The sequence below is a fragment of the Dendrobates tinctorius genome, unplaced genomic scaffold (assembly GCF_039654945.1).
Source record: "Dendrobates tinctorius isolate UK_male_01 unplaced genomic scaffold, ASM3965494v1 ptg000223l, whole genome shotgun sequence".
Lineage (NCBI taxonomy): Eukaryota > Metazoa > Chordata > Amphibia > Anura > Dendrobatidae > Dendrobates > Dendrobates tinctorius.
This window is the reverse complement of record NW_027361890.1, coordinates 7,219,427-7,233,976: the sequence shown is the minus strand read 5'-3', so window position 1 is coordinate 7,233,976 and position 14,550 is coordinate 7,219,427. Positions and strand designations below refer to the sequence as shown.

The 14,550-nt window shown below is 43.7% G+C and overlaps 1 protein-coding gene across 8 annotated transcripts in view; it reads left to right on the top strand.

Annotated features, from left to right (window-relative positions):
- The window catches only part of LPIN3 (lipin 3), a 207,052-nt gene that overhangs the window by 74,687 nt on the left and 117,815 nt on the right, over nucleotides 1-14,550 (top strand). For 2 of the 8 annotated variants that reach the window (XM_073555291.1, XM_073555292.1), the window contains exon 2: nucleotides 3,316-3,461. The exons of the other annotated variants lie outside the window; for them this stretch is intronic. The gene's annotated coding sequence lies outside the window, so the exon portion shown is untranslated. The remainder of the gene's footprint in view (nucleotides 1-3,315; nucleotides 3,462-14,550) is intronic. 8 annotated transcript variants of the gene reach the window in all.

Below are 14,550 nucleotides of genomic sequence, written 5' to 3'. Positions count from 1 at the left end.
GGTCCAACCCGTTACTAGCATGGTGTACCTAATAAAGTGGCCAGTGAGTGTATAATCAGCTTCTGGGGGCCAGGGTGTTTTCTAAACTTGATCTTAGAGGGGCATACAATTCGATACTCATCCGGAAGGATGGATGATGAGTGGAAAACAGCATTTTTAATATCTGAGTGTCTAATTGAAAACCATTTGGATTATCCAATGCACTTGCTGTGATTCAAAATTTTATGAATGATATTTTCTCTGATTGCATTGGAAGATATGTTGAGATTTACTGTCCTTTATGATATTGTAATTTTCTGACCAGGAACATGTCTGTGTTATGTTACAAAGGTTGGGGGAGAACTCTTTATTTGCCAAATTAGCGAAATGTGTTTTTTTCTGTTCAGGAAATTTCATTCTTGGGGTTTATCTTGTCAGCAGAGAGGTTAAAGATGGACCCTGGGAAGGTGCAGGTCCTTATTGATTGGGTTCAACCTTGTGATCTTAAGGCTTTGCAGCATTTTCTGGGATTCACCAAATATTATAGGAAATTTATCGAGGATTTTTCTCTGATTGCTAAACCACTTACTGACCTTACACATAAGGGGGTGAATCTCTAAGCCTAATGAGTGACACATCACTAAATTTTGTGTCTCAACTGCTATTTCATGCTATCCTCAGATTACATAGCAAAAACCTGCTGACAAACTCCCTTTAAGTAGTAGTAAAAATAAAACTTTTCAATATTATAGAACAAGAGGCAATTGACAGTCTTCATTGTTATAAGTGAATTCAGCAGGTCACAATAATTAAGAAATGGCACAATTAATTTCTGAACCAGACAATTTTTGAAAATGTAAAAAACAGTGTTATTAGCAGGTCTCATAATATTTATATAGGATGCACTCATAAGCTTTTTACTTTGGGCTTAGTGTAACTTTAATATGAGAAGGTGTATTGTGGTTGGTTAGGCTACTTGGGGAAAAAAATGGCTTTTTTTATGCTACAATATACACTCACTGGCCACTTTATTAGGTACACCATGCTAGTAACGGGTTGGACCCCCTTTTGCCTTCAGAACTGCCTCAATTCTTCGTGGCAGAGATTCAACAAGGTGCTGGAAGCATTCCTCAGAGATTTTGGACCATATTGACATGATGGCATCACACAGTTGGCGCAGATTTGTCGGCTGCACATCCCTGATGCGAATCTCCCGTTCCACCACATCCCAAAGATGCTCTATTGGATTGAGATCTGGTGACTGAGGAGGCCATTTGAGTACAGTAAACTCATTGTCATGTTCAAGAAACCAATCTGAGATGATTCGAGCTTTATGACATGGCGCATTATCCTGCTGAAAGTAGCCATCAGATGTTGGGTACATTGTGGTCATAAAGAGATGGACATGGTCAGCAACAATACTCAGGTAGGCTGTGGCGTTGCAACGATGCTCAATTGGTACCAAGGGGCCCAAAGAGTGCCCAGAAAAAATTCCCCACACCATGACACCACCACCACCAGCCTGAACCGTTGATACAAGGCAGGATGGATCCATGCTTTCATGTTGTTTACGCCAAATTCTGACCCTACCATCCGAATGTCGCAGCAGAAATCGAGACTCATCAGACCAGGCAACGTTTTTCCAATCTTCTACTGTCCAATTTCGATGAGCTTGTGCAAATTGTAGCCTCAGTTTCCTGTTCTTAGCTGAGAGGAGTGGTACCCAGTGTGGTCTTCTGCTGCTGTAGCCCATCTGCCTCAAAGTTCGACGCACTGTGCGTTCAGAGATGCTCTTCTGCCTACCTTGGTTGTAACGGGTGGCAATTTGAGTCACTGTTGCCTTTCTATCAGCTCGAACCAGTCTGCCCATTCTCCTCTGACCTCTGGCATCAACATGGCATTTCCGGCCACAGAACTGCCGCTCACTGGATTTTTTTTCTTTTTCGGACCATTCTCTGTAAACCCTAGAGATGGTTGTGCGTGAAAATCCCAGTAGATCAGCAGTTTCTGAAATACTCAGACCAGCCCTTCTGGCACCAACAATCATGCCACGTTCAAAGGCACTCAAATCACCTTTCTTCCCCATACTGATGCTCGGTTTGAACTGCAGGAGATTGTCTTGACCATGTCTACATGCCTAAATGCACTGAGTTGCCGCCATGTGATTGGCTGATTAGAAATTAAGTCTTAACACACAGTTGGACAGGTGTACCTAATAAAGTGGCCAGTGAGTGTATGTGTGTGGTCTTCTTTTTACCCTTCTAGTATGACACATGGTATCGTTTGTATTTGCCCACCTAATAGCTTGTATTAGAATTCTCACAACAGCTGCCATTACTTACAATAAAGCACATGGATTTAATTGAAGACTTCTGGATTAAAGTCGAAATCGGAATAATCCCATGATGTAGTTTCACACCCTACTTATTGTGAGCATGTACAAAATGTTACAGCCCCGCAATGATTTTTCAATGAAAGAAGGGATTGTTATAGAACAAGATGTTTTCTCATGGCAAGTGCTGCTTTGCATGGTAAATAGCCATGATGGTGCTCATATCTGTGCTGCTGAGTTATCTCTCATGAAAAAGCGGGCTGTCAGGATAGTCAAGAGTGCAAGGTCAAGAGCTAGGAAGGTGCATCATAAACAGAAGAAAAACCGAAAAGTCAGGTAACAGTCCAAGGTCAGAATACCAGGAGGATAATGGATCAGAGCAAAGGGGCTAGGCAAAATGGCTGGTCAGAACCAGGTACAAGGTCAGGTTGCAAAAAGATCTAAAAGAAAAGCACTAGACACAGAGAAACCAACCTCACAAAGAGGAATCTGTCTGGCAGAGATCTGGGATTAACAGCCCAGCTAAGTAGCTGGGCAGTCACCTGGGGCAGGGAACAGCCCAGCACCTCCCAGTCTCAGATTGGATGGCCGAGCAGTCAATCAAAACACTGACAGTTCAGCACTCCTCTGAACCATACTGGACGACTGAGCTGCCACTCAAAGTACTGACAGCTTCAGCACACACCTTCACCAGGTTGGATGGGTGTGCTGTTAGTAACTGCATCCCAACGCATTGATAGGTGGAATCGTGACAATATCTATAAATATCTAGTCAAAGGGGCTCTAATTAGGGTTTATAGAAGAACTTTAAACATGGAAACGTAAAAGGTTTGTACATTACTTCGATAACCCCTTCTAAATTATCATGTTCCCCCATTTAAAATAAAAAACAGTCTGTACTGCTCTCCCATGTCAACGCGATTCCAGCAATATCGACGCTGGGGTTCTTGAGTCACTTGAGCCCTGCTACTGCTAATGGCCCATTTCATTCTCACTTCCTTCAGATAAAACTGACATCCGGATGAAGTGACAACTGCTTCTGCTTTCTGACTTCCCCTGGAATAACTGCAGGGCTCACGTGCCATAACAATTTCATGCAAGCCCCTAAAGCCCTCTTGCCAAAGTCCCTGGAACACCACCTGCACTGAAGGTGAGTACAGGCTGTTTTTATTGTACATGGGGGAATATAATAATTAAAAAAGGTTTGTCCAAGTAATGTAAAACCACTTTAATGCCAATATCAGCAGATAATCTAATGTGCACGGTAGCAGTCCAACTTTTGGATCCTATATGTTTTATTCCCCTCACTCTTAATTGAAACGTACGATTAAATGAGTCAAGCACATATTTTATGAAGAGTCGGGAGTCATGGCCAAATGAGTTTAGTTTGTATGGCCAGCATTCAAGCACCACGCTTTTTTTTTTTCAGCTCTGAAGTGGTACTACTAATCTACAGTAAGTTCCTTGCACTTAAGGGAGCTTTACACATAGCGATATCGCTAGCAATATCGCTAAAGCGTCACCGATTTTATGACGCAGCAGCGATATTGCTAGCGATATCGCTATGTGTGATACTTACCTCCGACCGGCTCCCCCGCTGGCTATCGCTGATCGTGCGAGATTGTCCACGTCCATTTCTCGTCGGCCGCTTCCTGCTGGGTTTCCTGCTGGCGGTGACGAGCGACGCGTGGACGTGGGCGGTAGGACGTCATCATCGTCGCGTCTGAAAGGTAAGTAACGATCGCTGCTGTGTCGCTACGTCGCTGTGAGATCTGCCTATTTGGCAGCTCACTAGCAACCATTTAGCGATGCACCAGCGATCCTGACTGGGTCGTATCGTTGTTGGGATCGCTGGTGCATCGCTAAATGTAGAGCGGGCTTTAGTCTCAACCTTACCAGTATCTCCGATCAATCTCCAGCAGTTTGTGCTTGTTGGATTGCTCCAGTGTTTGCTGGAGAGAACTGACGTCACAAATCAGTGTAAGTCTATGGGATCCTAAATGGGGCTCTCCTAGACTTATGGTACATTGGGCGCTTGTGACCATTACCTCTGACTTCTAAAGTTGTGATTGGTCTCATCAGGGGAAATGCTGAAGACTTGTATCGGAGTGAGGTGAAAAGAATATGTGACTGGTGTAAAGCCAATAATCTTGTACTCAACACTAAAAAAACTGCTGAGATGGTTGTGGATTTTAGGAAAGATCAACATGAGATAATTCCAATCTACATCCATGACGAAGTGGTTCTTAGGGTCACAGAGACCAAATTCCTTGGTGTTATCATCTCTCATGATCTTAAATGGGGGAAAAACGTGGATGCTGTTATAAGAAAAGCACAACAGAGGATGTTCTTCCTGCGTCAGCTGAAAAGATATGGTTTGTCTAAGAATCTGCTGATCTTATTCTTTAATGCTGTCATCAGATCTGTGATTTGTTCCTCTCTGATAGTCTGGTATGGGGGAGCCACTGCGCATGACAAACTCCGCTTACAAAGGACTTTCAGAACAGCAGAGAGAATTATAGGTTCCCCCCTGCCTAAAATCCAGGATCTTTATGATAAGAGTATTCGATCCCACGCATTGAAAATTTCTTCCGATCCCTCTCACCCGGGACACTCCTCATTCCAACTACTCCCTTCAGGACGTCGCTTCAGAGTCCCCAAATGCAGCACCAACCGCCATATGAACAGCTTCTATCCACTCTCTGTTCAACAATTAAATCGTCATGTGTAGACTATATACTGTATCTGTCTTGTTAGATGTTACTTGTTGTATCTGTTGTTATATATTATGTTGCCTCTTTGCCACAAAGAATTCCTTGTATATATGTAATATGTACTTGGCGATAATAAATTTGATTGATTGATTGATTGATTGTGGTCACAAGATGGCAGCTGAGGATCGGTGAAGTGCCAGGAAGAGCTGAAGATGGCAGCTGGTAAGTATAAGACTAGGATCAGAGAACTTAAATTAGTAGCACCACTCCAGCATTGACAAAAAAAAATGCTGGAGTGGTGCAATATATAAACGTTGTATGGTTTAAAGACATTTCATTGGTTGCCTGAAGATTGGAAGTTATCCCTTATTAAATAGGGGATAAGTTCACAATCCCCAGTGGTCTGACCACTGGGATTTCCACTTATCCCAAGAACTGGGATCACATACTGGAGACAAAGTTGTTTACCCACAACTTTGGAAAGGTGCCAACAATTTTGTCTGGCAAATTTTTGAGGATTTGTGGGAAATTATGTCCAATTTGCCATTTTTATCTTTTAAACATAAAAGGGCTTGTCTCATCTTTGACATTTATGACATATTTTGTAGTGGGACACTGATCTATCTTGTCATTAGAACCCATCACATGCTGTTTTTAGGAAGATGTGGTTACATATATGATTTTCATGGTAATTTGCCAAGAATGCCTTTGCTTTTGGGACCCCCATCTATTGAACCTTTATGGCATCACAAATGTTGCAGATGGGAATAACCTTTTAAGGAATACTCTTCTTGAACAAGGGGCTGTGGACTGTCTTTGGGCTGTGGTCTGTTTTTGACAATTTACCTAATGCCTTGATCAGATCTTTACTATCCCAGATACTTGCTACATTCGATACATTAGTATTTCTACTTGAAAGGCTCAATGTTATGTCTGGTGGATTCTAAATTACAAAGTTTGACTTAATTTTGGACAAAATTCAAGTCTCTTCATTATTCTAAATACTCAATGGTTTATTTTGGGTCAGTGCTGTTGTACAGGATCTCTTTTCATTATACCACTTATGGGTGGCCAAATTTAACAAGACTTTGCAAAAATTATATTTGCGAATGATCTTACCACACATTACCACGGGAAAAACTTACATTTGGCCAAAAAATGCAGTTGTTTTTTTAAAGATCCAAATAACTGTACCATATAAGCTCTCCTCCAGCTCCATGGTTTTTTTCACAGCATTGGCAGAAATGGTGACCACACAAGCTGTAATGTTATGTCCAGATGTGACCATACTCTACTGGCATCAAACATGGCTACCTAATAGACTTTAAAGAGTAGCTAAACATTTGCAATTGTCAGTAACCTCAGTAACCTTTTAATTGAAAGCAGATCAGTGGGCATCCGGCTTCTGAGGCAATCACCGATTGCTCAAACAACCCTTCGAGGGCTGTACAGAAAAGCCAACAGGAGCGCACAAACTGAGCTGCATGTGGGTCAATAAAAAGCAAAGGCTATAAAACAGCAATTTTGTTACCAGAATACGCACACAGACAAATATAATAGGGAATTGCCTATCACTTGCACTGAATATTTGTCAAGATTCATGTATATAGACATTAATAGCCTTAATAGGGCTACCATTATGGTGCATGGAGCCTCTACTGTATCTCCTTATGCCTCCATCAGAATTCAAATGTTCTGAAGGTTTCTACCATAGAAGTATTGCTTCTAGCAAAGAATATATCCATGCATATGGCACCCGCTTAAGGGAGTATTCTTATTTCCAAGATCCTATCACAATATCTAGTAGGTGTAATAATAATAGCAAATACCTCCAATTAGAAATGTAGTATAGTTTTTCTGATTCCCTATGTCTTTCCTCATGTGCAGGCATTGCAGGATCTTAGGTATCCATGGATATGACCACTAGCAACTAGCTAACTGTCACTATATCAGTGGTCGTAATCATGGATACCTAAGGTCCTGCAATGCCTGCACATGGGGGAAGAGACAGAGCGAATTGGAAAAACTATATCGCATTTATAATTGGAGGAATTTGCGAATATTATTATTATTACATATACCACATATAGGATTATAGAGATGGGAATACCCCTTTAAGCCCCTACACTAGCACAGAGAGGTCATTATTCTGTGTGCTCTGGCTTACGTGTAGCTTTGTTTTAGGGTGAAACAGTTAACAGCATTTTTTTTATTATGGCTTTATTGGATCTAGTTCATTACCTTATGGCAGTATAGGATTATTAATAATTCTGTAATCTGGATACTAGGTCATGGTGGGGTCATAAGTATACACTGGCATTTTAAGGTACCATAGGAAGTTTTGTATTAGTATGTCTTTAAATTTTGCATTTTCTGCGCCTGTCACTTAAGTGGTGACCTTGCATGGTTTTCTCCCCACAACTCATTTATACACGGATCTTCCGTAGCTATAATAGTAGCGGTTATAATCATATTTCTACAGCTGGCTGTTTTTACTGTGAAACACATGAATTTAATTGAAGTCTATGAAATTTGGACACTAAACCGGAAACAGATTAATCCCACTATGTATTCTCACACCCTGGAAGTTTCCGTACTTTGCAGAGCAAGAATCGGTGGAAGAAGCCAGCAGTGTTGGAACATAACAGGATGAACCAGAAACAGGGCTTCTTTGTGGCCGGGAGAGTGATTTACCCTTCCTGGGTATAGGTCATTGCTGAGTAACTTGTTGCACAAAGCATGGTGCCAGTTTAGTGGAATTTAGGCAGGAATGTGCTGCTTAGTATTCTTCAAGGATTGGTTTCAATGCTTTGGAAACTGTACAATAGATTGACTCCTTTTAAATTAAAGGGCCACTACACAAAAACACAAATTGTTCAGATTATCAGCAAAAATGCATATCTAGATATTGACTTATTGGTTTTATTATTATTATTTCCTATATATCACAAACAAAATCCTGTCATTGCTTTGCTGGGATTTTTCAAAATAGGTGAAAAAAACCTGGCCACAACCTATAAAAGCAACCTTACACGTGAGAGTGGTCAGATACTAATATGATTCAGATCTGCTAAGCTGTAAATAAATCAGCAAACCATGGGCTGAAGAGTGTGTGGTAAAGGGGTGATCTGAAACGAATATTAGTTTTCACCCTTAAATGTTTACTTATTTTAGTAATATAATAGTTTTTCCTAATATGGTTTAATTAAAAACTTCCTGCCTTTCCCTCTCTAATTTATCTGCTTTGTTTTACAGATGTCACCTTCTGGGGTGGGGCTAGTCACTGCTTCCTGGGTTTTCTCCTTACAGTGCACACTAACAGTGCACTCTGTTGCTGGGCTAGACTAGAGCCAGTGAGGGAGCGCACTGTCACTGTGCACTGAGAAGAATATTGCACAGTAAGAAGTGAGCTCTAACTGAGCATACGCTGGAATTGACATCCAATGCATGCTCAGTATAACGAGGACTAGCCCAGCCCCTGAAATGGACATCACTGAGGACACTTTGTGTCAAGGTGGGATAGAAGCTGTGACAGTGACCACAGCCTCTGTCCCCTGATGATGTCCAGTTTAAGTATCCCAGCATGCTCTGGGGATTTTTAAACAAAGTGTCATCAAATTGTAAATAGGTTAAAAAAAAAAGGCAATTTATTAGAGAGGGAACGATAGGAACTTTTTAATTAAACCATATTAGAAAAACTATTTTATTATCGAAAGAAATAGACATTTAGGATGAATATCAATATTGGTTTATGACCACCCTTATTAATCAGTGGTTGCTTATATTGCTAGTAAGCATCGTAACTTGTATGTAACACATGACATAAAGTGTAGAATTAAACCATGCAACAGATCTGAATACCCTAAGCATTTTTGTGCCGATGCATGGTACTCCTGTTAACCACAATTTCCTTTAGTCAAAGCACTGTATCTAGACAAAACTACCTCCCTACCATGACATGTGACAATCTATAGGTTTTTTTAATTATGAATTCTGATTAAAAAATGCTTTGTCTTTATATAAAACTAGCTGAAGAGCCCGGCGCTGCCCAGGCATAGTAACTAACTACAGTTAGTTATAACAAATTAAAATGACTATATCTATATACACTCACTGGCCACTTTATTAGGTACACCTGTCCAACTGTGTGTTAAGACTTAATTTCTAATCAGCCAATCACATGGCGGCAACTCAGTGCATTTAGGCATGTAGACATGGTCAAGACAATCTCCTGCAGTTCAAACCGAGCATCAGTATGGGGAAGAAAGGTGATTTGAGTGCCTTTGAACGTGGCATGATTGTTGGTGCCAGAAGGGCTGGTCTGAGTATTTCAGAAACTGCTGATCTACTGGGATTTTCACGCACAACCATCTCTAGGGTTTACAGAGAATGGTCCGAAAAAGAAAAAAAATCCAGTGAGCGGCAGTTCTGTGGCCGGAAATGCCTTGTTGATGCCAGAGGTCAGAGGAGAATGGGCAGACTGGTTCGAGCTGATAGAAAGGCAACAGTGACTCAAATTGCCACCCGTTACAACCAAGGTAGGCAGAAGAGCATCTCTGAACGCACAGTGCGTCGAACTTTGAGGCAGATGGGCTACAGCAGCAGAAGACCACACTGGGTACCACTCCTCTCAGCTAAGAACAGGAAACTGAGGCTACAATTTGCACAAGCTCATCGAAATTGGACAGTAGAAGATTGGAAAAACGTTGCCTGGTCTGATGAGTCTCGATTTCTGCTGCGACATTCGGATGGTAGGGTCAGAATTTAGCGTAAACAACATGAAAGCATGGATCCATCCTGCCTTGTATCAACGGTTCAGGCTGGTGGTGGTGGTGTCATGGTGTGGGGAATTTTTTCTTGGCACTCTTTGGGCCCCTTGGTACCAATTGAGCATCGTTGCAACGCCACAGCCTACCTGAGTATTGTTGCTGACCATGTCCATCCCTTTATGACCACAATGTACCCAACATCTGATGGCTACTTTCAGCAGGATAATGCGCCATGTCATAAAGCTCGAATCATCTCAGATTGGTTTCTTGAACATGACAATGAGTTCACTGTACTCAAATGGCCTCCTCAGTCACCAGATCTCAATCCAATAGAGCATCTTTGGGATGTGGTGGAACGGGAGATTCGCATCAGGGATGTGCAGCCGACAAATCTGCGCCAACTGTGTGATGCCATCATGTCAATATGGTCCAAAATCTCTGAGGAATGCTTCCAGCACCTTGTTGAATCTCTGCCACGAAGAATTGAGGCAGTTCTGAAGGCAAAAGGGGGTCCAACCCGTTACTAGCATGGTGTACCTAATAAAGTGGCCAGTGAGTGTATATAAAGCTGATCCCTTTAGGAGAGGCCTGGGGTCAGTACCAAAGTGCTGGATGGATTTGCCCTGACTTCCATACCAATGATCCCTTTAAGAGGGAAGATGTGCCTATTGGATGGAGGATGTGTATATGGGCACGGGAGGGGGAGATTCATTTCTTTCATGTGCTCTCTGCTCCTTTCTGGGGGCAGACAATGGCTGGGAGCTTATGTTCCCAGGGATGCTAGATTTCTCTCACCATGTCAGTGTCTGCTGAGGTGTTTTCTGGAGTGGGAAAACTGTTGCTCCTAGCAACCAATCACAGCTCAGCTTCTTTTAAACAGCTCTGGTGAAATGAAAGATGCTTCGTGATTGATTGGTGATACACACACACACACACACACACACACACATTCATTTTTATATATAGAGATCAGGGGCATAGAGAATTGGAGCATCGGCCTATAGATTTTCATGGATGCCTAATATGGAACTATTGAACACTAATCCATTAAACTGCCGTTCTCCATTTTTGAAAACCAGATTGACAAAAATTATGCACTGACCAGCCATCATTAAAAATGAAAACCAACTGTATATGTGAAGGTCCCCCTCGTCACAAAAACAGCTGTGACCTGTTGAGGTCAAACACTCCAGAAGACCATTGAAGATGTACGGTGGTATCTGCTTCACCTCCTGCCTTCCATAGTTTGCTTTCTTACCCTAGTGCATCCTAGTCAGCAATAACTTTTCATGCAATTTTTGCTACAGTAGCTCTTCTGTAGGGTTGCACCAGTCTTCTAGCCTTCACTGTGCACCAATAAGATTTGGGTCGTCTATGACCTTTACTTGAGCCACTTCTAGTAGGTACTTATTGCTGCATACTGGAAGCAACCCATTAGGTTTGCCATTTTGGAGATGATTTGACACATTTGTGTAGTCAATCCAATTTGCCCCTTGTCAAAGTACTCAGATTCTTAGGGTACCGTTACACCTAGCGATGTACCAGCGATCCCGACCAGCGATATGACGCGGTCAGGATCGCTGGTGCATCGCTAGGTGGTCGCTAGTGAGCTGCCACACAGGCAGATCTCACCAGCGACATCGCTGGGGATGGGGATCGCTACTTACCTGTCAGACGAGGCGATCCTGCGTCCTCCCGCCCGGCTCCACGCGTCGCTCGTCGTCACAGCAGGAAGCGCCGCAGGAAGTGACCGACGAGAAATGGTCCAGGAGCTTCTCGCGCGATCAGCGATGAGCAGCGGGGGAGCCGGTCGGAGGTAAGTATCACATGTAGCGATATCACTGCAATGTCACAAAATCGGTGACTTTACAGCAATATTGCTAGCGATATCGCAGTGTGTAACGGGGGCTTTACACCGACACATTTTCTGGTTTCCAGTAAACGATCTTCAAGAACTGATGATTCACTTTCTGCCTCGTTATCCCACCTATTAACAAATGCCCTTGTCACAAGATGGCAGAGGTTTTACCAAGTTTGGTAGTTCTATCTATAAAAGGATGACCACTAGGGCCCCCATTGATCCTGAGAATGGGGCACTGTGTGAATGGTGTCATGATCCAGGACTGGATTTCGCTTTGACTCGTCCTGGTTAGACTATGGGTTAATTGTGCTGCCTCTCTCTGGCAGCAGGAGGCTATTTAGTGCTCACTGGACCTGGGTCCGGTGTCGGTTATACTCCTGCCCTCGGCTGAGTTAAGTGACCTCTTGTATACGTGTGCCTTGTGCCTGATATCTTGCTTGCTTGTTCGGTTGTGATCTGGTTCTGTCCCTGTTACGAGTTCTGCCTGACCCTCTTGTACTGCGCTACCTCTCGTGTATGACTCTCTGCTTGTGACCCGACTCCTCTCTGCTCGTCCCCTTGGTACCACGTCGCCCTCTTGTGTATGACCTTTGGCTCTGTCTGACTACCCGTCTGTTTGTCCCTCTGTACCTCGTTTGCCCGTACTGCTGTGACCTCTGTTTTGCCTGACTCTGAGTTGTTTGTATGGTGTCCTGTCCTATCTGAATACAGGACGCTAAGCCCCGCCCCTTTGCAGTCACATGACCATAGGTCCCGTGCAGACTATTCAGTTTCAGTGTCCGCAGGTCCTATGCATCTTTACTTTCCAGCACTGACTGGATCCTGACACTATTAGCCTGAAGCACGCCTGGTCACCTCTGCTGCCCTGCTCCCCAGGTAACTCTTAGCACTGCTTCTGTACTCAGGACACGTGCACTGGCTCTATGAGCAAGTGCAGTGCGGTGTCTCTGACATTATAACTGACCCATACCATTTTTTTTTCTCTGCTCCCATTCACCTGTGTGTGTGATGGATCCTGTGCACACTCATTCTGAGCAGGTTAAGCATCTGACGCAGATGTCTCAGAAACTCTTTGGAGAACAAAGAGTCCTGGCTCAGTCTCAGCAGCTGATCGCCGACACTGTGCAGGGGGTTCTTTCATTGGGGGCTCGGGATGTTACATTAATTTCCCCTGAGTCTCCAGTGAAGTTACCAGATACCTTTTCTGGAGATAAAAATGACTTCAGAGTTTTCAAGGAGGGCTGTAAGCTTTTTTTTTTCCTTAAGACCACACTCTTCTGGGGATGAAAGTCAGAGAGTGGGGGTCATTATGTCTCTGTTAAGGGGAGCCCCCCAAGCTTGGGCTTTCTCCCTTCCTACCACGGCCCCTGAGCGTTTGACTGTGGATGCATTTTTTGAGGCCCTGGGGCATATTTATGATGAGCCTGATCGGGTGCGTATGGCTGAGGACAGGCTGATGAATGTTTGTCAGGGGAAACACTCAGCCGAGTGGTTTTGCTCAGAGTTCAGACGCTGGGCTGCTGAGGTCTGCTGGAACGACGCCGCTCTCCGGGGGTTGTTCCGTAGAGGCCTGTCTGAGCATCTGAAAGACGCCTTGGCTCTCCACCCCCCACCTGATGCCCTGGAGGAAGCTATGACACAGGCCATCCGAATGGATCGCAGGTTACGGGCAAGGGGAGTGATACAAACCGAGACATCATTATTCTCCCAAGGAAGGGGAGCCAGTTCTTCATTGAAAATCACGGCGATGGGAACCATCAACCTTAAGGAGGAAGAAAGGAGACAACGGCACGTGAGAAAATGCTGTTTTCACAGTGGCGAGTCTGGACATTGGAAAAAGGATTGCCCCTCCCGGCCATTAACCAGCAAGAGACTGAGCCCGGGTGATTATCGTGGAGGTCACCCAGGCTCTCAGGTACCCTTTTCTGCATTTTCTAAAATGTCATTTCAAGTGGAACTTTGTTGTGGGGGTGTCTCCACATCCACTTCTGCCTTCGTGGATTGCGGTTCATCATTGAACTTTATTGACTCTGACTTGGTGGCCAGGTGTAAGTTAGGGACAGTTAGGTTGGAGACTCCGATTCACCTTGTTGCTATTGACAAAACACCACTGGTTAAGAATGACATTGTGTTTTGTACTGAAGAGTTTCTCCTTAAAGTGAGTTCCTTACACCAGGAACGTATTTCATGTTTTGTAATGAACAACCTGCCTGCGGGACTGGTGTTGGGGTTCCCCTGGTTACAGCTGCATAATCCTGTGATTAATTGGGAATCTCGGGACATTGTTAAATGGGGTCCCTATTGCTCTGAGAAATGTCTTGTTTCTGTGTCTGTGTCGTCCGTGGGTCTAGAAGGCATTCCGGAGTGCCTGATAGATTATACTGACGTTTTCTCCGAAAAAGAGGCTGAGGTTTTACCACCACACCGCCCATTTGATTGTGCCATTGACCTGGTTCCAGGTGCTAAATTGCCCAAAGCCCGCCTGTATAACCTCTCGGGTCCGGAACGGGCTGCGATGAAGGAATATATTTCCGAGAGCCTCCGTAAGGGACATATTTGTCCTTCTGTTTCTCCTGTGGCGGCAGGGTTCTTTTTTGTAAAAAAAAAAGACGGTGGTTTGCGCCCATGCCTCGATTTTCGTGAGTTAAATAAAATAACTGTGAGGAATACTTATCCCCTTCCACTTATTCCTGATTTATACAATCAGTTGTCCGGAGCTAAGTGGTTTTCGAAATTAGATCTACGGGGAGCGTATAACCTTATCCGAGTCCGGGACGGAGATGAATGGAAGACCGCTTTTCTCACTACTAAAGGGTTGTTTGAAAATTTGGTCATGCCCTTCGGCCTGACCAACGCTCCAGCGGTCTTCCAAAATTTCATAAATCATGTGTTCTC